This window comes from Panthera pardus, unplaced genomic scaffold (genome assembly GCF_024362965.1).
Source record: "Panthera pardus isolate Hobbes unplaced genomic scaffold, ASM2436296v1 HiC_scaffold_7, whole genome shotgun sequence".
In the NCBI taxonomy this organism is placed as follows: Eukaryota; Metazoa; Chordata; class Mammalia; order Carnivora; family Felidae; genus Panthera; species Panthera pardus.
The window spans coordinates 69776849-69799967 of NW_026527002.1; the positions used below are offsets into that span (position 1 = coordinate 69776849).

General features: G+C 47.7%; 1 long non-coding RNA gene across 30 annotated transcripts in view; it reads left to right on the forward strand.

Moving 5' to 3' along the window:
- Positions 1-23119, forward strand: part of LOC109273131 (uncharacterized) — a 133497-nt gene that overhangs the window by 34240 nt on the left and 76138 nt on the right. For 24 of the 30 annotated variants that reach the window (XR_008420018.1, XR_008420021.1, XR_008420022.1 and 21 more), the window contains 3 exons: positions 1991-2366; positions 2843-3884; positions 5007-6348. This is a non-coding gene — a long non-coding RNA (uncharacterized LOC109273131). The remainder of the gene's footprint in view (positions 1-1990; positions 2367-2842; positions 3885-5006; positions 6349-23119) is intronic. The other 6 variants (XR_008420024.1, XR_008420026.1, XR_008420023.1 and 3 more) reach the window with 6 other exon arrangements.

Genomic DNA, 23119 nt, shown 5'->3' on the forward strand with positions numbered 1-23119 from the left:
TTGTGTGACTCCGGGCAATTTGTTAGCTTCACTGTACCTCAGTTTTCCCATGTGTGCAGTGGGGCTAATAGTCTAATGCCTAGTCAATGAAAGAATGCACCGGAGGCCCTTCGAACAGTGTCAGGTACCTGGAAAACACTCAAGAAATGCCAGTCATCTTTCTGTCATCATCATTACTCTTTGCAACCTTCTCACACACCTGCTGTTCTTATTTGCTGACGATTTTGATGGTCTCGCATGCACCCGTGCTTTTGTGCTGGATGATTCTTCTTCCTGGAGGTCCCTATCTTTGACCTGTTCATTCATTCATACCTAGTCACTCATTCATTCATTCATTCGCAAAGTTTTTGCTGAATCACAACTGCTCACCCTGTAGACTCATTTCAGTCAGCCCTTCCTTGCCATTCCTACTGGATTTACAACTCCTAGTTTTAAGTTATTAATTCTTCTGTAGCTCTCTGAATAACTTGAAAGCAGAAAAAAATGTCCTTTTCCCCACTGGATTTACTTCCCTGAACCCAGGTCCTAATATGCCTGCCACATAGTAGGAGCTTGATCAATATTACTGAATGAATACTTGAATGCCACGCATCTCTGAATCTGTCCCCAATGCCTAGGATATTGTAGGTGCTCACCTAGGACTCTATTCTCTTACATGAAACCAAATCACCCTGCATTCCTAGCGCCTAGAGGTTGTGATTGGGGGAGAGCCACTTTTAATCAGCATATCTGGATGTTTGCCACTTTCTGAACCAGAAAGCTTTCCCTGGTCCTGTTTGACCAAAGTTAAAGGTGACCAGTGGGGCTGTCTTCTGAAAAGCACAAGAGGATGCCATTTGCACCCGTGTTCCTTGGACCGTTCCGAGAGTCACCAAAGACTTCTCAACTGCCGTATCTGCTGACCTAGTCCAGAGTGTATGTCTCATGGTGTCCTGGAACCCCAGTGCCTGGGAATCAGGGAGGAAGGGAAAGAAAAGGAGAGGAAGGGAAGAAGCGGGGGAGGGAGGGAGAAAGGAAGAGGTCCTTCCCCATTGGCCAACACTTAGAGATGAAGAATTGGAGTCAAAATGATTGTCGCACTAAGCCAATGCTGTGGATTGCAGCCTTTGGCCAAAACAGTCCCTCAGGCCTTCTTTCATGAATCTGATTTCTTTGGCCGCTGACATCTGGTCTTGCTTTGCAAGGTGGCTCTAGAACTGAATCTGTCTCCTTTCTACCTCACCTCCTGTAATCGCTGGGCTCTTTGGCTCCTTGGAGGTGGCAGGGTGGGAAGTTTGCTTGCTCTGGGGCATGCTAGGATAGCACTTTGTGTGCTGGGAGTGGCCTTACTGCCAATGTTGGGATCTGGAAAGGCTGAATCTGGCATCCATCCCATGAGACCCCTTAGGGGGACACATGGGCTGTTGCCTGTTTATGTCAGGGAGGAACTGCAAATGATTTTATAGACATTTTTCCCCTAATACTATTTATGGAAGGTTGTTCTGACGTTGTCCTAACGTTAACTTCTTCTCATCAATTGTCCTACCTAAAACCACGCATAGATCCTGGGTGTTCACTTTTCTTGACTCCTGTGAAACAAAAATAGTATTAATTGATATTTCAATATGTGACAGAGATTTTGCATGATGTTTTCTCATTTGACTCCTTTATTCTTCACAATAATCCTGCAGAATAGATATCACCAGTCCCTGTTCCAGGCAAGGGAATTGTGGCTCAGAGATCTTAATTTCACATCGCTGGTATCTTTTCATTACCTATACAATCTGACTGCCGCTTTAATGGCCCTGCCTGAATCACTTGCAGGGGTTTTTTTCAGGCTACTTTGGCAATCAGTTTCTTCTGCATCACACATTACATGCCTCGGCCACTGTGCTTGTATTTCGTGGTCTCCTGTAACATGGACTCAAACACTAATTTGTTTGTAGTTATTATTTCTCGAAAGGAAAAAAAAAAAAGGCCCACTTATGTTTCTCTTCTTTTATCTTTCCAGACCCTGAGGGGCTGATTCTCTGCAGCTCTTTTGGAGCAGATGTGACCGGGAAATCAATACAGCCATTAGATTAATCTGCGGCAACCATAATGTCATTGCATCTTTCGCCCTGTGATGTTGACAGAGATGTCAGAGCTAGGAGGAGGGGAGGCGCTTCAAAGAAGGAACGGGGCCTCCGAAGTGAAGGGGAGACTTGAAACCCCACGGAGCCTCACTTAACGGACGAAGGATTGCGGGTGGCTGCCTCTGGCATCATCGGGTCTTCTGTCAGAGAATGCAGTGACTTGGCAACGGGCAGAGCAGGGGGACCTGTAAAGCTCGGACATCGGGAGGCCTCTCGGGAGGATGAACTCGGCAGCAGTGGAGCAGTAGCCCGGTCTGGACTCTCTTTTCTTATTTCCAGATTCTCAGCCTCTCCCGAGGCGGGGCGGGGGTGGGAAGACCCCATGGGATTTCCTTCCATTGCATCTGGCCTCTTAAAATTATTATTCTCATTATTATTAATATTTCCTGACACAAGGAGAGAGGGCGTCCTTTATAAGCACAGCGCTGGGTTCTTGGAAAGCATTCAAGATATGTTTGGATGGTGAAGGCTGCTCCCGTCCACAGCGCACATTGGTACGGAACGCCTGCTAGTTCGGGCACTGCTCCAGGTGCAGACGAGGGGGTGTGGGGGTGGGGCGGGATTTCTGCAGTGAACAAAATAGACAAGACCCCTGCCTTCAGGGAGCTCACATTCTAGTGGAGACCAAAATCAAGCTAAGCCATTAATTAGCTTGAGTTTTCTCTCCCGCAGACTTGGCCAACTGCCCCCCCCCCCCGCCCCCAATCTCTTCTCCTCTTCCTTTGTAGAGCAGTGGTTCTTATCCAGGGGCACTTTTGCCACCACCCCCCACCCCCCGCCCCACCCAAGATACTTGGCGATGCCTGGAGACGGTGTTTGGCTGTCATGACCTGTGTGTGTACGCATGTGTGACTAGCGTCTGGCTCGTAGAAGCCAGGGATGCTACCCAACATCCTGCTGTGCTCAGGACACCCCCCACAACGAAGACCTTTCCAGCCTGCGGTAGCAGCCGACAGTGCTGAGACCCAGGAAGTCGGGTGGAGACAGAAGTGGCTGAGCAGCCGGTGACTACATTTCCTAGCATCCCTTGGAGCTAGCTGTGGCCATGTGACTGGTTCTCACCAACGGAGTGGGGACAGGCGTGCTGTGCCCACGCCCACGTGCAAGGTTCTTAGTAAGTAGATGGGCCTCTTTCCCGCCCCGCCCCGCACCCCCCTCACCCCCTAGGCTGGATGAAGAGAACAGCAAGGTTATTTGGTCTGGTGTTTTGTTTATTCGTCATAGACATTTGTTTCTACAGAACAACTCAGAAGATAAACAGAGGCACACGGCTGTAATTGCCGCCACAATCTGCTGCTGAGGAGACATGCGACCCGAGGATAAGGGGCTGGGAGCTGGATGGGGTGTGTTGGGTCCCGGGATAACTGGAGGCCCCTGTGATGAACCACGTAGGGATCCTATCAGTCACGATCTGACCCCCGGGCCTGATGGTGACAGTGGAGCCACGCGGGGACCTAAATCGCCATGTGAGGAGAGCTGTCTGCCAGTCAGAGACACTCGGCTCGGACTTTCATGAGAAAAGGTGCGTTTGGGGATCTCTCCTTCTTAGCAATGTAGTCTACCCTGGCAACTCTCGTCACCAAGTCTTGTCAGTAATTCCTGAACGTTAAGAATAGCTAACGTTTATTGAACATACGCTGTGAGCCAGGCACTAAGCTCTTTGGGTGTAAGGTCTCATTTTTACCTTCATACCAACTCTTCAAAATAGGTACTATTATTATTCTTGTTTTACAGATAAAGAGCAAATGTTCAAGGAGGCCAGCAGGCCAGGTAAGTGCCGCATGGAAGTTTCATGCCAGACTTCAGCCTCCACCACTTAGAGCAAGTTCCTTTGTCTGTTGTTATAACCTCGCCATTGGTGACACTTGGGAGTCATAGTAACAGTTTCCCCTTCAGTCCCGTTGCCTCCAGTGTAGACACTGCAGATAGAATGACTTTTTAAAAATCAAATCTGAACCGGGGCGCCTGGGTGGCTCAGTCGGTTAAGCATCCAACTCTTGACTTCAGCTCAGGTCAGGATCTCGGGGTTTGTGAGTTCGAGCCCTGCACCGGGCTCTATGCTGACAGTGCAGGGCCTGCTTGGGATTCGTTCTCTCCCTCTCTTTCTGTTCCTGCCCCACTTGTGCTCTCTCTCTCTTTCTCTCTCAAAATAAGTAAATACATTAAAAAAATTTTTTTAATTAAAAAGAATAAGACAATTCTGCCCACCTTCCTTCATTGACTCCCTACATTGTTTCAGGATAAAGTGCACACTCCTGGCCAGGGCATGTGGGTTCCTCCATAGTCTATCCCAGATTGTCTGCTACCTTCATGGTCTCTTGTTCCTTCTTCCTTTGGCCATGTACCCCGGCCTTCACCCTCACTGCAAGAGAAAAGGAATATAATTTTTTTTAAGTTTATTTGTTTATTACTTTTTTAATGTTTTTTTTTTTTATTTTTGGGAGAGAGAGAATGAGTGGGGAAGGGCAGAGAGAGAGGGGGACACAGAATCCGAAGCAGGCTCCAGGCTCTGAGCACAGGGCCCTATGCAGGGCTCGAACTATGAACCATGAGATCATGACCTGAGCCGAAGTCAGACGCTTAACTGACTGAGCCACCCAGGTGCTCCAGTTTATTTATTTATTTTGAGAGAGAGAGAGTGTGTGTGGGAGGAGCAGAGAGAGAAGGAGAGACAGAATCCCAAGCAGGCTCTGCACTGTCAGCATGGAGCCCGACATGGGGCTCGAACTCATGCATCATGAGTTCATGACCTGAGCCGAAACCAAAGAGTCAGACGCTTAACTGACTGAGCCACCCAGGCGCCCCGAAAGGAATATTCTTTCTCCATAATTATTCTTGCTGTGCAGAGGGAATCACAGTTAAAGTAACAAGCTTCCCCTGTATGTTTCCAAGAGTTCAAGCGAGGATTGTTTGAGCATCTCCTGGGAACACCATTGAAAGGATTCTTATGTTGGGTGGGAGGCTCATTCCAACGAGACACTGCAGCAGTTTTTCAACACACAGCTAATTGCATAATGTAAGGTGAACCCAGGTTTTCATCTTTGTTCAGCTCTCAGATTCTATTTGTTCCATTAAAAACCATATTGGCTTTGGAGACTCATTTGGCAACATCACACTACAGCAACTTTACTCCTGATTATACTCCCCAGAGGACTCTCGTGTGCGAAGGAGAAATGCAGCATTTGTCAGAGCGCAAAACTGCTAAGCCAAGTGTACGTCCACAGGAGAATGGACGAAATGAGCTCCTACAAAGAGCGTAAACGAACTATAAATAAGTGGATTCGAGCGGCCTGTGCTGCGTCTAAATGAATCTCAGAAACAGTCTTAAGCATCAAACCGTCTCAAAAAGGTAGATATCAGATGATGTCACAAATAATGTTATGAATTGTGCCAGTCGGGGTCCCAGTAGGAAACGAAAGGCGAACTTGGAACTTCTTCTGGAAAGAAGGAAAGGAAGGCACCTTTTCCAGGGGTGGTGGGTGTGGCGGACTGTTGCATGGCCACAGATTCCCACATCGCTCCTTCCGTCCCGCGGTGGAATCTGTTTTTCCATCCCCATTCATCTGGGCTGGTTTTGTGACTTGTCTTGATGAGAGACTGTGGCAAAAGTGACTTCAGGTAGGCTACACCGGGCCTGAAGTTTTCTCCCTTCACACCTTTTTAAAAAATGTTTTATTTATTTTTTTGAGAGAGAGAGAGAGAAAGCAGGGGAGGGGGAGAGAGAGGGAGACAGAGCATCAGAAGCAGGCTCTGTGCTGTCGGCGTGGAGCCTGACGCGGGGCTCAAACCCACGAACCTCGAGACCGCGACTTGAGCCGAAGTCGGATGCTTCGCCGACTGAGCCACCCCGGTGCCCCTCTGTTCACACTTTTGAAATGCGCTGACATTACACAAAGGGGCCTGCACCAGCCTGCCAGAGGCCTTGTGGACAGAAAGACCCAACCGCCAGCCAGCGCTGACTGCCAGACGCATGAGTGAGGCTGCCCGGGGCCCAGCCGGCCCCTAGCTGACCACGAGCGGGCTACCGACGTACGAGGAGGGCAGCCAGAACCGCTCCGAGCCGAGCTTCCTAGCTGAGTCCAGCTCAGATTACCAACCCACAGGGTTAGGAACAAAACGCTGGTTAATATTTTCAACTATTAAGTTTTGGCGTGTTTCGTTGGGAGTATATAATCCACTTAGAAGGGTCAAGGAACCCGGAAGAGGAGCTCGGGCATTGAAGTACAGTGGCAAGGTAAGAGTTCCCGAAGCAGCGATGTCATGGGAGTCCGTGGGGGGCTGTGGCCGCACAGGGGGGCGCCTGGCAGAACCCTGGAGCCCCAGAAGGGGGGCAGGGATAGAATAGGGGAAGAGATACCCCAATCTCCCTCTCCTCCTCCCTCCAGTCTCCTGCCAGTCCCTCCTGCTGGCTGAGCCCAACCAGAAAGCAGAAGGCAAGGGGGCTTGGGTGATGCCATCGACGAGGCCAGCCTCCTTGGCACAGAAAATGGATCCGGGTGGGGCTGGGGGCAGACGGAGACTCGCGGGGACATATGTTGTTGCTGAACAGCAGACTGTGAGAACATTTAAGGCAACGCGAGGCCGCCAACTCCGGATAGACTTCTGCCTCTGGGGAAGGAGGGATTTCTACCTGATGCGGGGCAGTGAGCGTTTTCATATGCGTGTTTCTGTACATGCTCCATGTGAGAAGGAAGGAGAGGAGTTTTATGCAGGCCCGCCAGGCACCGGCCCCGCCACCCTGCTCTTCCGCAGATGCCGTAAGGAAGTTGGGTCTCCGCGCACCCAGGAGGGCGTGGAGAGGAGAAGAGGGAGGAGGCCGAGGCGCTTTCCCGGGCCCCGTTGCTTGGCCCGTGGCTGCTGAGTTTCATGCTTAGGTCTGTCCACCTCCAGCCTCTTCGTCTGGGTGACAGACCCTTCCTGGTGTCACGGCAGGTGAATAAGTTTTGCCCAGATCTCTCTGTCAGGGCCTCCCCCTGTCCCTCCACCCCTCCCTCCCCTTCTCCCTCCTTCCCTTCGCGCACTTGAAGACTGGAGAAGCCATGAAAGGATCCCTGGATATTATTGGTGTAAAAGGAATGTTTACGGTAAAATAGGGTGTGTGAGGCCTGCCTTTTTAAAAACAGCACCTGGGGTGACGGATAGGCATGTTTTTCAAATTCAGCTGTCAAAGCCAGGGCAATCATCGCTGCCTCCTGGGTGGAAAGTGATTTACAATTTTCCTCTTTAGTGCCATCTTAAGACAAACAGGCATGCTTGTTTCCATGGAGAACCCCCTCTTCCCTCTGAGGTGAAAGCCCGCTTGACTGTCCTCCCTTCCTCCTCTCTTTCTCGCTTTCCAATCTCCTTCTTCTTCATTTACTCCACAGTGTCTTTTGCTTTTCCCTCCTCCCAGCCAGCTTTCTGCCAGCAGCGGGGCAAAGGCACAGCCTGGGTCTCACCCCAGGGAAGGGTAAGGCTCGGCCCTCCCTCCTGCCCCTGCAGAGTGGTTCTTAGAATCCTTCGGGGCCTGAGAAGTTTACACCCTAGATCTTTGGACTGTTGTCTTCCTAAGAGCTTGTTCCGAAAAGAGCTCCAAGTGGCGAAGCAAACTTGGGCCCGTGGCAGCTGTGGCCTGGTCCCTGTTCTGGTCCTGTGGCCACAGATCTGTGTGGCCTCAGGCGGTTCACTTCACTTCTCTGTTTCCTTCCTTGGAACGTGAGAATAACTGTCCCAAGAGTTATCATGAGAAAACGATGGGAGAGCCCTTCCTGTGGGTTCTGCAGGTCAGCAGCTGGCACCCTTAACTTTGGATCCTGAAGTTTATTTATTAACCGCCTTCACGGAGGATGGGAGGGTCCTTGGAGGAGACCCCCAAGAGGCCAGAGCAGAGGGGAGGCCTTGCCGTGGCACGGGCAGGCCGAGCCGGTGGGGCTGCCTTCCTGCTTTGGGTCTGTGGAGTTTCAGTGTGCCGGGGTCTGGGTCTGGGTGTTTAGAACAAAAGAGGAAGAGCGAGCTAGTGTCAGAGTGTGGGTCTGTGGCCTGTGAGTAGCTCTGAATGCGTGCCCTAAGTGTGTTTGTGTAGGGTGAAGGCGGGTCTTCCCGCACGTGAGTGTGCCTGCGTGTGCAAGTGGCTGTGTGTGTGTGTGTGCGTGTGCGCGTGCATGTGCGCCCTCTCCAAGGGTGGGGGCAGGCAGTGTGAACAACAGCCACCCGTTTATTTTGCATCAGGTCCGGAGGCCCCAGTAACGATACGAGTCCTCCACATATGGTCAAAATAGCCCGATGCTCAGCTCTGAGCGGATGGGGCTGGCCTGGGAGATGTGGTGCCCTAAACAGAGGCCCCTCTCTCCTTGTGCCGCCCGCCCGGGGGGTGAGGTCTCCACCTGGGAGCAGATGTGTGTCCTCGTGGCTTAGTTCTGCTCTGAGGGGGGATTCGGTGTCAGGGACTGAAGCTCAGGTGTTCGCGCATTTCCAGAATTTGTCTGATTTTAATCCGGGTTTTGTTGTTGGTAACTGCAAGTATGTGTGTGCTCAGTTCCAGCTAAATATTTGATGGTGCTTCTTTCCTTTATCCTTCCTCCCTCCCTTCCTCCCTTCCTTCCCTCCCTGCCTCCCACACATACTGAGCACCTTCTCTGTGCCAGGCCGTGTTCCATGGGCTAAGGACACAAAGATGATTCAGAAATGGTCCCTGTCCTTGAGAAACATCTAGTGTATTGAGAAAGGAAGATAAGCCAAGAAGCTTCAGTAAGAGAACACAGCCATGGACGGGGCCATAGGGTGTCTGGGAGCACAGAAGGGAGCCCTTAGTCTCTCGGGGGCTCCGTGAAAGGCTTCCAGGATACCGGGTACTTGAACTAAATCTTGAAAGTCGAGGAACTCATCAGCTTGGGGAAGTGAGGATAATAAAAGCAATTTTGTAAGAATAGCTGCTACTTTCCAGCAGGTGGTACTTTGGGGGGTAGGACAGAATCATCTACTCACGTGTGGTGGACGCTAAGAGGTCACACAGTTCTTTGTTAAAAATGAGCTGTGACAGCGCTTTGTGCTAGAGGAGATACGTTAACTGAAATGGCAAGCGATTCAACGCAAACACAGATTAGGTGGTGAGCCCCCTCTACATCTTTTTTTTTTAATTATTTTTTATTTTTTATTTTTAGAGAGAGCACGAGCAGGGGAGAGGGCCAGAGGAGAGAGAATCTTAAGTAGGCTCAACGCTCAGTGCAGAACCCGATGTGGGGCTCAATCCCACAACCCTGGGGTTATGACATGAGCCGAAATCAAGAGTCGGACGCTCAACTGACTGAGCCACCCAGGTGCCCCCTTCTACCTCTTTTATTTGCCAATTTATACTTCCAAGGGAGTGAGTACAGAGAAGGGAATGAACAGTTACTGAGTACGTACCATATGTCAGGTAGCTTTAAATGTTACCTCACCAACAGCTCTGTAGTGGGGCTGGTTAACCCCATTTCATAGCTGAGGAGACTGAGACTCAAGCGAAGTTTCTTCCCCAAACAGCAGGTCTCTGAACCACAATCTATAGTGCTCTGTCGCCAAGCCTGTCCTTTGTAGGCATTGTCTACCCGAATCTTCTATTGTGAACGTAGCATGATGGCTAACAGACTTCTTGTCAAGGATCATAAACTTGGAATTCAATATAAAGTCACTATTATTCCAGAAAAAAAGAACCTGGATGCCTGCTCCTTTTGAAAAAATAGCACGCCTTAGTGAGATGGGCTATTAATATACATTGTCATGACATCAGTATTGCAGGAGCCTACTTTTGGAGAGCCAGGATGCTGCTAATTTGCATACTGCTTTGCATTCATTTGCATCTGCTCTCCATATGCAAAATCAAATGCAGCTAATTAGTGCAACCTTGTTACAATGGGAAGCAGGCCCAGCCTTCTGTGCCAGGGCATACAGAGCCCAGAACAGGGACCGAAGCTACCCAAAGCCAGTCACTTTCTGGGTTGGACATGCCTGAGAGTGGAAAGAAGGATGCGTGCTCTGAATGAAAAGTAAGGTCGCTGAGTATCTCTATTTTTCAAATATCCCTTTGAAGTAATTCCTGCAGACGGAGAGAGAGAGAGAAAAATCAAAGAATGTGACCAGAACTGCGCTTCAGGTAGAGCTTCGTTGGAGAAAGGGCACAGGATTTGAAGCCCAAAGGCCTCAGGTGAAGTCAGCATTGGAGATTGGCTTTGCCACTTCTAAACTGTGGGACCTTGCGTTTGTGACGACATGGTGGGACCTAGAGGGCATTATGCTGAGTGAAATAGGCCGGACAGAGAAAGACAGATACCATACGATTTCACTTAGACGTGGCATCTACAAAACAAAAGAAATGACCAAACAAACAAAGCAGAAACAGACCCCTAAATACAGAGTGCTGCCAGAGGGGAGGGGTGGGGGTGATGGGCAAAATGGGTGAAGGGGGGCCGGAGACACAGGCTTCCGGTTATGGAATGAGTAAGTTATGGGAATAACAAGTATAGCATAAGGAATACAGTCAGTGGTATAATAGCCTCGTGTGCTGACAGAGGGTAGCCGCACTGTGGTGAGCTGGGCAGAACTTCTAGAGCTATTGAATCACTATGTTGTACACCTGAAATCAAGGGAACGCTGTGTGTCGACCATACGGCAATAAAAACAAACAAAACAGCAACAGCAGAAAACCAAACTGTGGGACCTTACACTTCATGGGCTTGCGGGGATCACATGGGGAAAAACGGACGAGAACGTACTTTGTAAGCATCGGAGCGCAAAACGGAGATGAGGCCTCTAGGCCATGCGTCATTATGATGCAGGGTGTCCCAGATCCGGTCAGGGTCTGATACTCACAGTCTCGCAGGGTCCGGACCCTGGATGTGATGGGAAGTGTGTCCGTGTCTGTGGCTGTGTCTGAGTCTGTGTCTGTGACCGTGTCTATGTCTATATCTATATAAGCTAGCATTTAATGAGCACCTAAGAGGGACCAAGCATTGTGCTAAGTACATCGCATTCATATTTCATTTAATGGTTCCCTTGACCACCCTGAGAGGTGTGTATTTTTCTGACCCCATCTTACAGATATCTCCGTAGCAAAAACATGCCTGCCAAGGGTGCGAGGATACTCTTGCCAAATGATCAGAATGCTCTTTCTCCTGAGCAGTGATGTTGACATTCGTGGTTTATTTCCCCCTGACTTCCACATTTCCAGCCTCCGGGTAGATACGGTCTTTCTACTAAGCTACTTCTTTCAGATTTGCCTAGTTGGGATCATTTTGATTTGATCTTGGCTTTAGTTCTATGCCATGGGAGGACTCTTTTTTCAACTGGTTGTTTTGATTGGACTTGAGTATTTCAGCTCCATAATAACAGGTCATCAGTAAGGATGGTCCATTCTGCGAAGAGCAGCTCCCATCTCCCAAAGCAGATTACATTATTGCTCAAAAATATTCACTGTCTCTCGTGGCAGTAGGAGTATGCTTCCCATGGAGATACGGCCTGGCCATGTGGCTTTGCTCTGGCTAATGACATGTAGGTGGAAATGATATGTGTCGCTACCAGGCAGAAGACAGCCTGTGGTTTGCTATATCTTTTTTCTTTCCTTTCTGACATGATGCTGGGCCATGCTCTGAATGGAGTCTGCTCCGAATGGGTCGTGGAGGCGAGGCAAGTTGGAACCACTGGTGGTAAGTCTTGTACATAGGAAATGAATCTCATATGGGGCGCCTGGGTGGTTCAGTTGGTTAAGCCAGCTTTGGCTCAGGTCATGATCTCACAGTCTGTGAGTTCAAGCCCCGCGTTAGGCTCTGTGCTGACAGCTCAGAGCCTGGAACCTGCTTGGGATTCTGTGTCTCCCCCTCTCTCTGCCTGTCCCCTGCTTGTACTCTCTCTCTCTCTCTCTCAAAAATGAATAAACATTAAAATTTTTTTTAAAGAAATGAGTCTTATATTGTCGTAAGCCTCTGAGACTGGGAAGATCATTTGTTATGGGAGAATAACAGCCTATCCTGATAAAAACATTCCCTTTCTTTCAAATATGATGTGTTTAACTGTCACAGGATGGCCTTTCTCCTAAATTCGGGAGGTACATCATCAGCGCCCCTGTGAACGGACTGCAGTAATTAGACAGCTGGACGCTTACCCCAAATGGTTGCTGCTCACAATTTTTTGTACCTCCATTTTGGAAACTGCTTGAAAGTTTGAAAGGTCCGGCTACTACTGATAACAGCTAATACTTCCCATGCAGTGTCTTATTTAATCTTGGCAACAGCCACGGGAGGTGCATACTCCTAATTTTCATTTTCCAGACAAGGGAAACAGAAGCTCAGAAATGTTCAGTAATGACTCAGGATCACACAGCTAAGAGGAGGGCCAGGATTTAAATCTTCATTCCTTTCTGGCACAAACCCTAATGTCCTGATTTTCTGCTCATACTGTGTCCCATCGAAATGGATGTTAGCTGGCTGAGTCACCTACCTCGCTTATAGGAGGTGGCCACAGATATTCTGGCTGCTAATAAAAATCGAAATAATTATTAAACAGTGAAAATGACATTGGAATTGATACTAGGAGTTAGGAGGGTCACTGTGTGGCTGTTTCTTATTAGCGACCCTACAATGTGACCTTGGGCTACATAGGTTTTCCTCTCTGCACCCTAGAATTTTCTTCTGCAAAATGAGGCACTTTGTCTCAGACCACACGGTTCATGCATCTGGGCAACGCGATCCTTTAACACCCTGAAAGAGTATGTAAAGTGATGTCTGTAAGTGTATTTTTTTCTGGGCAGAGGGTCCATACTGTTTTTCCAGTCCTGGAAGAGGTCTGTGGCCCCCAAGAGGCACAGGACTTTAATCCTCTCTCCTTTGTTGAGTATGATTTATCCTTTTCCTGAGAAGCGGGTATAGAGGCAGGGAGGATCTCGTCTGACTAAATCGCAGTTGAGTTGTGTAAGGTGAGTGTCAGATTTATCAAAGATTAACTGGAAGGCAGGCTGCATCATTTCATTAAAAATAATCGTTAAAGAATGTTTCTGTCTCACATTCCTGTGGCCCCCTTGCTGCTCACTCCGCACAGAGCTGTTCTTCTGTCTCCCAGGCCAGGCGCTGTGTCATTAGTTGTGGCTGTTGGTCATTTCCTGTCTTACTCAGCCAAATAATCATGTTATTTTGACTGGGATGAGAACGCGTCCAGAACCATGAGCTTAGTCTCTCAGGAACTGGCAGATGCCTTTCCTTGAGTGTGGGAGGAAAGGAAAACAGTCGGGCTCTCTTTGCCGGCCATTCGCTCACCGATTCAGTCACGCGTTTTCTGTTTCCAGCCTGTGCTTACCGCACAGCTATCTACCTATCACACCTTGGCCACTGCTCTTGGTGCTGGGGCTATTGAGGTGAGCAATCAGACAAAACGTGTCCCCACATCCCTGGAATTTATGTTCCGGTGGGAGAGATAAAATGTATTGGTAGAAAAGTTACTAAGAAAATATATGCTCCTTATATGCACCCTCAGGACAGGATAGCAAGATGCCCTGCATAGTACGCGTCTCATGGGACAGGTGAGGGAACTAAGCATTCGTGACATTGAAATAGCTCAGCCAGTGTCACACGGCAGGTACAAGGTGGACCTTCACATCAGGTCCTTCTGACCCACATTGCTTCCACAGAAGCAGTAGCCGCCACCTAAAAGCTTATCATTCAGCTGTGACCCATTGGGCCAGGTGTTCCTGAGGCTGATTCCTTCCTGATGGAAGATCTGTGTTTATGTGAAGAAGGCTGACTCCCTCACCCTCCTTACAGCCAGTTTGGGAGGTCTGGGGCCATTATTTTTTCAAATAACTGTTCTGCCCCCTTCCATCTCTTTACGTCTCCTTGGAGTCTAATTGCACACATGTTGGATCATGCTTGGTATTTTCTCACAGGTCTCTGAGCTTCTGTGTATTTTTCTTCCATACTTTTATTAATCTCTGTTGTTTGGATTGGATAGTTTCTCTTATCTTTCTATTGCACATTCGCTGACTATTTTCTTGGTTCCTTATTTGGTCATTCATTGATACCATATTTTGAAACTTTTGTCTGATAATTGCAACATCTGTTCTATGTATTGTCATTTTTTAAAATGTTTATTTATTCTCAGAGAGAGAGAGAGGGAGAGGGAGGGAATGTGTGCAAACAGGGGAGGGGCAGAGAGAAAGGGAGAGAGAGAATCCCAAGCAGGCTCTATGCTCTCAGCACAGAGTCCAGCACGGGGCTTGATCTCACGAACTGTGAGATTATGATCTGAGCCGAAATCAAGAGTTGGACGCTTAACCAACTGAGCCACCCAGGCATCCGTCTTGTTATTTTCTATTGCCTTTCTTCCTGAGTATGAATTCTTCTTACCTGTTTCTTTGCATGTGTAGTAATTTTTCATTGAAAACTGGGCAGAGTAGATAATACATTGTAGTAACTGTGTATCATGTTGTGTTCTTCTGAGAATTATTAGGTTTTTGTTATCGTAAGCACTTAACCGCCTGCATTCAAAGGTGTGTAATATCTGATATTTTTGCTCTATTCCTGTGGCTTCTCATCGCTGCTTCTTTACCCTGGCTCCCGGGGAGTCTTTCAGGTGCCTGTATAACTTGGTCATTGTCAAGAATTTGGACAGCAACAGGACTCATACTTCCAGTAGTTTTTTTTCCCCCTAGGGTTCCCCTCCCCACCCATTTCTAATTTGTCTGGGTTAATAGGTTCTGTCTCCAGAGATTTCAAGCCCATAAGACTTCAGCTTTCTGCTGCCCAAGCTGCGCGAAATGGCTCAGAGTTAAAACGACAAAACAAAAGAAAACTGAGCATTCGTCCCTTGAAGCTCCGTCTTTAAAGAACAGATTTCCTCCTGATCTCTTTATGCTTTTTGCTGGCCCGTCTGCCTCTCTCCCATGCATGTGTCGTGTAGCTGTCAGCCAGCGATTTGGGCAGAGTTTCTACTCAGTGTTTACTTCTCACTACTTCGGTCATTCTCTCTTTGCCAGGAATTTCTCTTTAAATTTTCACCTGCTTTCATAACCTTGTATTCTGATCTCTGGCCCCTTGGGCCACAGTTGTAGCCATGGGGATTGTGGAGAACACGGAGATCAGAAAGCCACGAATTCTCAATTCTTCTCCCTTATAGTTGTGTGTGTGTGTGTGTGTGTGTGTGTGTGTTTCAAGATTAAATTCTCCTCTGGCTTCTGCTTTTGGATGCTTTCCAGGGTCGTTAAATAGTTTTTTTTTTTTTAATTCAGTTTTCATAATAGTCATCTGCAGTAGGATTCGTGTGACCACTTCATTCCTGCGCCAGTGCTCCTAATAAGATTTGACTCTGGGAAAAATTTAAGACGCGCAGGGTGGGGTGAAGTGCTTGTCTACTTCAGACGTTGTGCTCAGCTGCGTCCATGCGTTGGACTCTGGTCTTGTGTTATTCTTCTTAGTTCCCTATGTAAGTCATGGAGGCTATGTCCTCAAGTAAGACGTACGCTCTTGAGGGTAGGGCTCTATATGTGGTAGAGATAGAGTAGACAAAGAGGCAACAGGGATCATCATCCTTGCTTGCAAGAAGTCAGTCCCACTGGGGTGATGTGTAGATACACCTGAAGGTACTGTGAATAGGTCAGCGCTGTCTGTTGTGCTGTTTGCTTTGTAATAGATGAATTGAGTCATAGACGATTGAATGTAATGGCACTTGTATCCTGCATTTTGAAAATCCAAATTTATGCAACCCTGTCACGCTCTTTTTTTCCCATCACTCTCCTCTTTTGCATGTATGATTGGTATTGGTTTTTGGTTTTGGCTGCCAGTACCATCCTCCCTTCTGGTCCAACATCCCAGTGTTTCCTTCGGGAGCCATCCCTGACTTAGCCACATGAGTGGTGATAGAAGGGGATGAGTATGTGTATGGGCCACTTAGAGTATCCCCATCTTCTGGCTACAATGATTAGTTGAAGAATGCAGTGTGATCCAAGTCGGTCCCCTGAGATTCACTCCCAAGACTATTGTTAGAAATTTCAGGAAAAACATGTTTTCCTTCATTTGGGATTGACACGAGAAGGTAGGCTATAACCCTTGTTAACTTCCCACTACCAGTAACTGGTCATGAGAATAAAAGCAATGTGGATCTGGTCACTTCTTCCTTTAATATTCTTTCTGGAGCTATGACACCTCTTGGGAAGAGTCTGCTTCAGGGAAACCGACACATGAGAAGTCAGACATGAGAGGTGGTAAAATAAGACATTAATTTGGGCTCCTGAGAGCAGAGCTGCCTGAAATTTTTCATGCTGAAAGTGTATACCCAAGCTTCTTAGTTACCTGCATTTATTAATTCCTTTTACGCTTACGCCAATTTGAGCTATCATCACTTATGAGTGATATCACTCATGATAAGTGATATCACTTATGACCCAAGGAGCCCTGCCTAAAAGAGCCTTGTCTCCTCGGCCCCTGCAAGATAAGGTGAGAACTTATGGGTTTCATGATTGTAGGGGGTTGAACAGTGTCCTGACAAAATTCACATCCACCCGGAACCTCAGATTGTGACCTTATTTTGAAATAGAGTTTTGCAGCTATAATTAGGTGAGGGTTGGGATGAGGCCATATGGATTAGAGTGAGCTCTAACTCCAATGGTTGGTGTCCTTGTACGAAGATGTGAGAACACACGGAGACACGGAATAGAGGGTGACGCGAAGACGAGGGCGGAGATTGGAGTGATGCTCCCACAAGCCAAGGAAGCAAAAGATCGCCAAGAGCCACCAGAATTTGGAAGAGGCAAGGAAACATCTTCTACTAGAGGCTTCAAAGCAGCACAGCCCTGTCAACACCTTTGTTTCAGACTCCTGGCCTCCAGACTTGGATAGCATCAATTTCTGTTGGTATAAAACCCCAACTTTGTGGTCATTTGTTACAACAGCTGTAGGAAATTAATATGATGTTCTGACTCCCGCTTCCCTTTCCAGCCTCCTTGTAGAGGCAACCGGGCAGAGTGGCTAACCCTGCAGACCCTCAGTCGGGCTTCCTGGATTCAAAGTTTCGCTTTTTCACTTCGCCGTTCTGAGTCTCATTTATCGCATGGAGCCAATGATAGTAATAACCCACCCCTGCAGGTTGTCGTCAGAGTTAAAGGAGTCTGAATGTTGCCGTCCTTAAGGCACTTTCGGGCACAAACGGAACACTCCGGAAATAACTGTTACTGGTGTAGGTGTGGGTGTGGGTGTGTACTGTCATTCTCATCCCTGCTGCCTCCTGCTCTGTTCCCACCAGGGCCACCTCCTTCGACTATGGAAAACGATCCATAGTTCCTCAAACGAAGTTGAAGGGCGTTCAAAGAACCCTTTGCCCAGGATCAATGAACTCCTCTGCGTCAGATTTGGAATTCAGATCCTGACTGGCCAGCCTCTGCCCCAGGCACTATGAATTACTCCCGAGCAAAAGTAGTGAACGGCCTGGAAGGATCTTCTCTATTTCCCTCTCTAGCTCTGTCAAGCCTACTGATACTGTTCAGTCATCAACCTGTGGTCTTGGGGGATGGAGTGCAAGCTGCAAAGGGGCGGTGGCTTTTCCTGAGGCCAGCCAGACTCTCCTTTCCTGGGATAAGAGGCTTCTCTTCCTGTCTCTAAAATCCGGAAATAGCTTTGTTTTCTTGGGGAGGGGGCGGTTTTAAAAACCCATTGCTTCCATTTGTGATATTTGCAACCATTAAGATGGCCCCTAAAAGCACTTTTATAAGCTCGGAAAGAGACAGACTGGGAAGGAACCTCATAAACCTGCAACAGATATTTCTGATAAAAGCATGCAGGGAACATGTTCTTACTTACCTCCGCGCACTGCAAACTTTGCTATCAAAACCCGGTATTGATCTTGTCTTAGTCTCTGTCAACATAGTTACCCCTTGGGTCAATATGTCCTGATTTTCTGTCTCGGGACTGTTTGGAATCAAGAAATGACCTTGTGACATTTCCACCCAAGAAGTTTTCTTTGTGTTGAGGATATTTTTTTTGAAACACTCTGTCAAAATCCCAAAGCAGGGCTACTGGCATGTATACACACACACACACACACACACACACACACTGATATGTATAGAGATACAGATGCACATATATATATGCACACACAGATATGTTACATCAATATATATTGGAAAGATATTAAATACTGTGCCTTCACCTGTCTGCATGGCTCTATCTCTCTCTTCTGTTTGCCCATCTCTCTCATCTGTGCTTGTCCATTTCTATCTCTGACCTCTTTATCTCACAATAAAACTGCCATTGACTGACTGCCTGTCGGGAGGAAATAATTTTTTCCTCTAAGCCTTGGGAGGGGAAACTGCCAATCCGTTACCATTTCCTCCCTCCTAGATGGCTATCTGCGAAGTAAAAAGATTTTATTTTTTTCTCTCCTTCTGCATCATGGCCATCCTGTTACATCAAGTTGTACTCTGTAAGATTTGAGGAACAGGGGCCAGCAAACTTTTCCTGCAGAGGACCAAGATAGTCATTATTTCATACTTTGCCAGGCACATGGTCTCTATCACAATCACTCAGCTTCGCCGTTGTTGTGGGGAAGACGATGTGTAAATGAACAGTGGGCCTGCATTCCAATAAAGTTTTATTCACAAAGATAAAGTACTTTGCCAATCCCATTACTTGTGGGAGATGAGGCATCTCTTGACGTGTTTCTGAATTTCCTCCTTGGTCTCCCCTTTTTCATGGGTGGTCCCAGATGATGCAGTAGGAGTGGAATCTGTGCTTGAACTACCACTGCCTGAATCCCAGCTTGTGCTTATTCCTACCTCATCACACTTCCTTTCCCGGGACACGATTTTCATCTGCTGAGGCCGAGAGTGAGGACTCCCTCCCTTTGCAGGAGGCTTTAATGGTTCCTCCATTGCCCACCTGATAAGGGGTCATTCCCTCAGCCTGACCTTCCAAGTCTACCAAAGTAGGATTCCATCCTCCCTCTTCCGGTTTCTGGTCCACTGGGTTTTACTTAAAATTTCCACTGCATTCATCCATATTTGCCCCTCACTCTCCTCCAAACGTCTCAGCTGCATTTCCATTGCTGCTTCCAGCTCTGTATGGCTCCCCTGCCTGGAACTGCTTTTGATTTTCCTGCCCACTTATCTGTCTTTCTCCACATTCAAGTCCAGTCCAACTCTAATGAAAGGAATCTGGGTTAAGTTCTCTCCTAGGTATTCTTTACATGAGCCTCCCCTACAGAAAATCCTCCAATGCCTTTGAGTCATACTCACCATGGTTTGCCAAGCCCTGCGTGCTCTGTCCACTGACTACCACGACCTCCTCTCCTGCAAGTGTCTCCCACACCCTCCTGTCTCTGCACACATCTAGCTTCGTGGGTGTCCTGTGGCCATATTGACACTTGCCTGCCTCAGGGACTTTTACTTGGAATGGCCTTCCTCTTTTTGTCTAGGTAGTTAAGTGACTACTTCTCCCGTCATTCAGGCTCTGCTTGCGTATGCTCTCCTTCAAGAGCCCTTCCCTCGCTGCCTAATCTAATGCAGCATACCCAAAGCCATTGTGAGACCCTGCTTCATTTTGTTTTCATAACAGTCTGCATTGAAAACCTGACACTCTGTTATATATTCATTTGTTTCCTTTCCCCTCGACTGAATGGAAGGATCCTCAAAAAGAGGGCCCTTTAATGCTTTGTTCATCAAGCTGGTCAAATGTTGAATCAACGCTGTCGACTGAAAGAAACCAGCAGGGTGAAACTTACTATGGGGAAAACAGCAAAAAAACAAACAAACAAAGCAAGCATCAGGTGACTCCTTGCACCAAATCTCTTGATAATCTCTTCTGGCTCTGAGATTTGATTTGGGGTGATATCGTCTCTCTCTCTGAGAATCAGCTCATCCTCCTGACGTCTGCATTTCTGCTAATGGATCCATCATTCTTTCACCCATCCAAGTTCAAGAACCCAGCCATCTGTTAAAGCCTGTTATCAGGCCCTGTCTCCATCCTTCAGCTCAGCTTCCTCTGTAAGTTAGCTTCATGATACTGGCAGGCTGTGTCTATGGGGCAGGGAGGATGGCCGCAAATATTTCCAATTTATTTTCTCCCGATTTAGCAACATCAGCTAAAAAGGTACTTCCCTTTCCCAATGTCTGTGTATCAATCCAGGAAAAGACATTAATGGCCCTCCTTGAGTCACATGTCTGCCACTGAGCCAATTGTTATCTCGGAGGATTGGTCTTTATGATCAAGCTTTCTGTATCCGCCTTTGCGGCTGGGGGTGGGGGTGGGCTACACTGACTGAAGTCCTAACAGGACCATTCAGAATGGGGGCGCATGTCCCTCAAAGGAAGCAGAGGTATTGGGCAGCCAGGAGCAGCCTGCGTCCGCTCCACAGATGCCTCGGATCCTGGAGCTACAGGGCTGTGGATGTAGGAGGCTCTGGGAGAGATCGTTGGGTCATTGGTTCCTGAAGGCAGGCTCTTTCTCCTCCTGAGCACTGGCTGTGGATTACTTTCAAGCAGGACTTTCCAAAATGTACCACGCACGTTCTATCTTCTTACTTGCCTCTGATGTTTTCTCTTCCTGGAATGATTTTGTCCCCCAACTCAATCTGAACCCATACAGAAAAAAAAAATGCTTTTTTTCAAGATGCATTCTGAAGCTCTCCTAAAATCTTTTCTGAGGCTGTTGCCCTTGACTCTTCATGGCCTCTGATTTCTGTAGATCTTTATTTTGTGCACTTGTGTGCTCTCCTCTAAGTTAACATGTTGTGTGTTAAGGGCTTCCTTCTTCTGATGTATTTTCATACGCTTTCTGGTTCATAGAATGTGACTCTCACATAGAAGACACAGTTAATGTTTGTTGGATTGGATCTCATTGGGCTGAATTGAATGTGCCATTCTTCCTAACTTCTTCAGTCTGTATCATTCATTTGATAGTTACATTTGTCAACTTCGATTGTTAATTACTCATTTAGGCATATTTGTTGAACTTGTATCATCATTAACCAGCCTAGGGCCTTCACGATATTCGGTCCTCAAAAGATGTGCCATTCAGTGTGATGAATGCTGATTGTGTGCCTACCATATGCTGGGCTCTGTGTTTAGGGCTATGGCTGTGACAGAGAACCTGATTGGCCTGGTTGCTCCCTTCACGGAGCTTACAGTCCCATCCGGTGGTCAGATAATGGAATGAGCGCTTATAGAACTGTGTGTTGAGAGCTGAGATGGGAGGGCACAGGTGGCCATCAGAGAACATGAGTGGCTTGGGGGAAAGGGTTGCCTCTGCCCTGTGTATGAGATGAATGACTTTGCAAGGCAAAAGGGGAAAAACAGCCATTTCCTTTCTTGATTAGATCAAGTGTCACCTTCTGCAGCTTAAGCTGAACCCCTACCTAGGGGTTCTATTCTTCTGGGTTTTCATGGTCCTCCCTTTTATCCTTTCTCACTGCATTTAACACGTTATATTGACGTCTTCTATTTATAGTTTGGCTTACACACAGAAAAGAGATTGTATCTAACTCAACAGGTCTGTTTCTGTGTGTCTAGCACTATGGTTGGCATATAGTAAGTGCTCAAGAAATTTTTGTTGAATGCAAAACTGAGCGAACCAAGGTGCCCCTGGGTTGGGTTGCGGTAAACGAGAGGTTCCTCTGAAAGCTCCACAAATTAATGGCTGCCTTGTGGCCTGGATAATGTACTCAATGTTCATGGGGAATGGCTCCTTGTTACAGAAGAAAGGGTGAAGGAGCTCAGGGACAAAGGCTGATGTTCTGAGATTGTTTGAAGCAAGATAATCTCACAGCTAGTAACAAGGAAGCACATGACCCCTTGTGCTAGACTAGAGGACAAGGAGACCTTGACTCCCAACTGCAGGGTGGGAGGTGTAGCTATTATCTTCCACCAAGAGGTTACTAGAAAGTACACCTCCTCCCCGTTCCTAAAAGTCAGGGCCATGGCCTTGTCTGGGGCCCTGTCCTGTTTTGAAGAAGGTTGTGCTTTGGCCCTTGCTTGTGGTTTCCTTCTTCAAAAACAAAACTATGCTCAGTCCTTGAGTAAACTGTAGTCTCTGCTGGGGAAGGGGGCCGAAGCAATACCAGCAAAAGCTAACCCTGGACACTGAACTAGCAGGTGCTCTTGGGCACTGGTGGGAACTCCCAGCGCAGGGGAGGGGAAGGAGAGAGAATTGTGGTGGTTATCTGCTGGCATCCATAACGTGATAACTACCAGTTATTATCATTGCTAACATTTCACAGTCATTATGCCCTAACTTTGTGTCAGCCCCTGTATTGATGACTTTACGTGGACATTCTCATTTGTTCCAGACAACAACCTCGTGCGGTGCGGACTCCCAGCATCTTCTTTTTGCAGACGGGTAACTGAAGCATGGAATAAATTGCTGAGCATTGTTCTGTGCCAAGCAGTCTAAGTGTTGCCTAGAGCCCATGTAATCCCCACAGTGGTTCCACGTAGCAGGTCCTAGGGTCATTCCCCGCCTACAGTTATCCACGAGATAAACTGAGACCCTAAGAGGTGAAGTCATGTGCTCAGGGCCAAGCAGTAAATGGGGATGGGATTGGAGCCCATGTCCGCTTGAGTTGGAAGCCCACTGAACCACTCACCTGCCTTCACAACGCATTATCTGCCTCCTCTGTCAGATGTGTGTCTGCAGGCAACAAGGGGTTTGGGGAGTATCTAGGGGTAGAAAGAGCAACCAGGATATCTGAAGTTTAGAGACCTGAAATGTTTTAACAAAACCAATACAATAGTGCTCATTAATTTTGTGTATCTCGGGCACAGGGACTTTGCCTGAGTCATCTTGACGTCTAGCAGTTCCTCTGAGACATGGTAGCCATTACCCCTGTTTTACAACATAACAAACTGAGACTTCAGAAGGCTAAGTCACTTGCCAAACATTACTAAGCTACTCAGTGCTGAAGCAGTGCTTTCAATCTGGCTCCACCCACTACCTAAGCCGGTACCAGCGTAGGCTCTTCTATGAGACCTCTACCTTGGTTTTCATGTCTATACACATCACCCCAACTTGATCTGCAAAGCC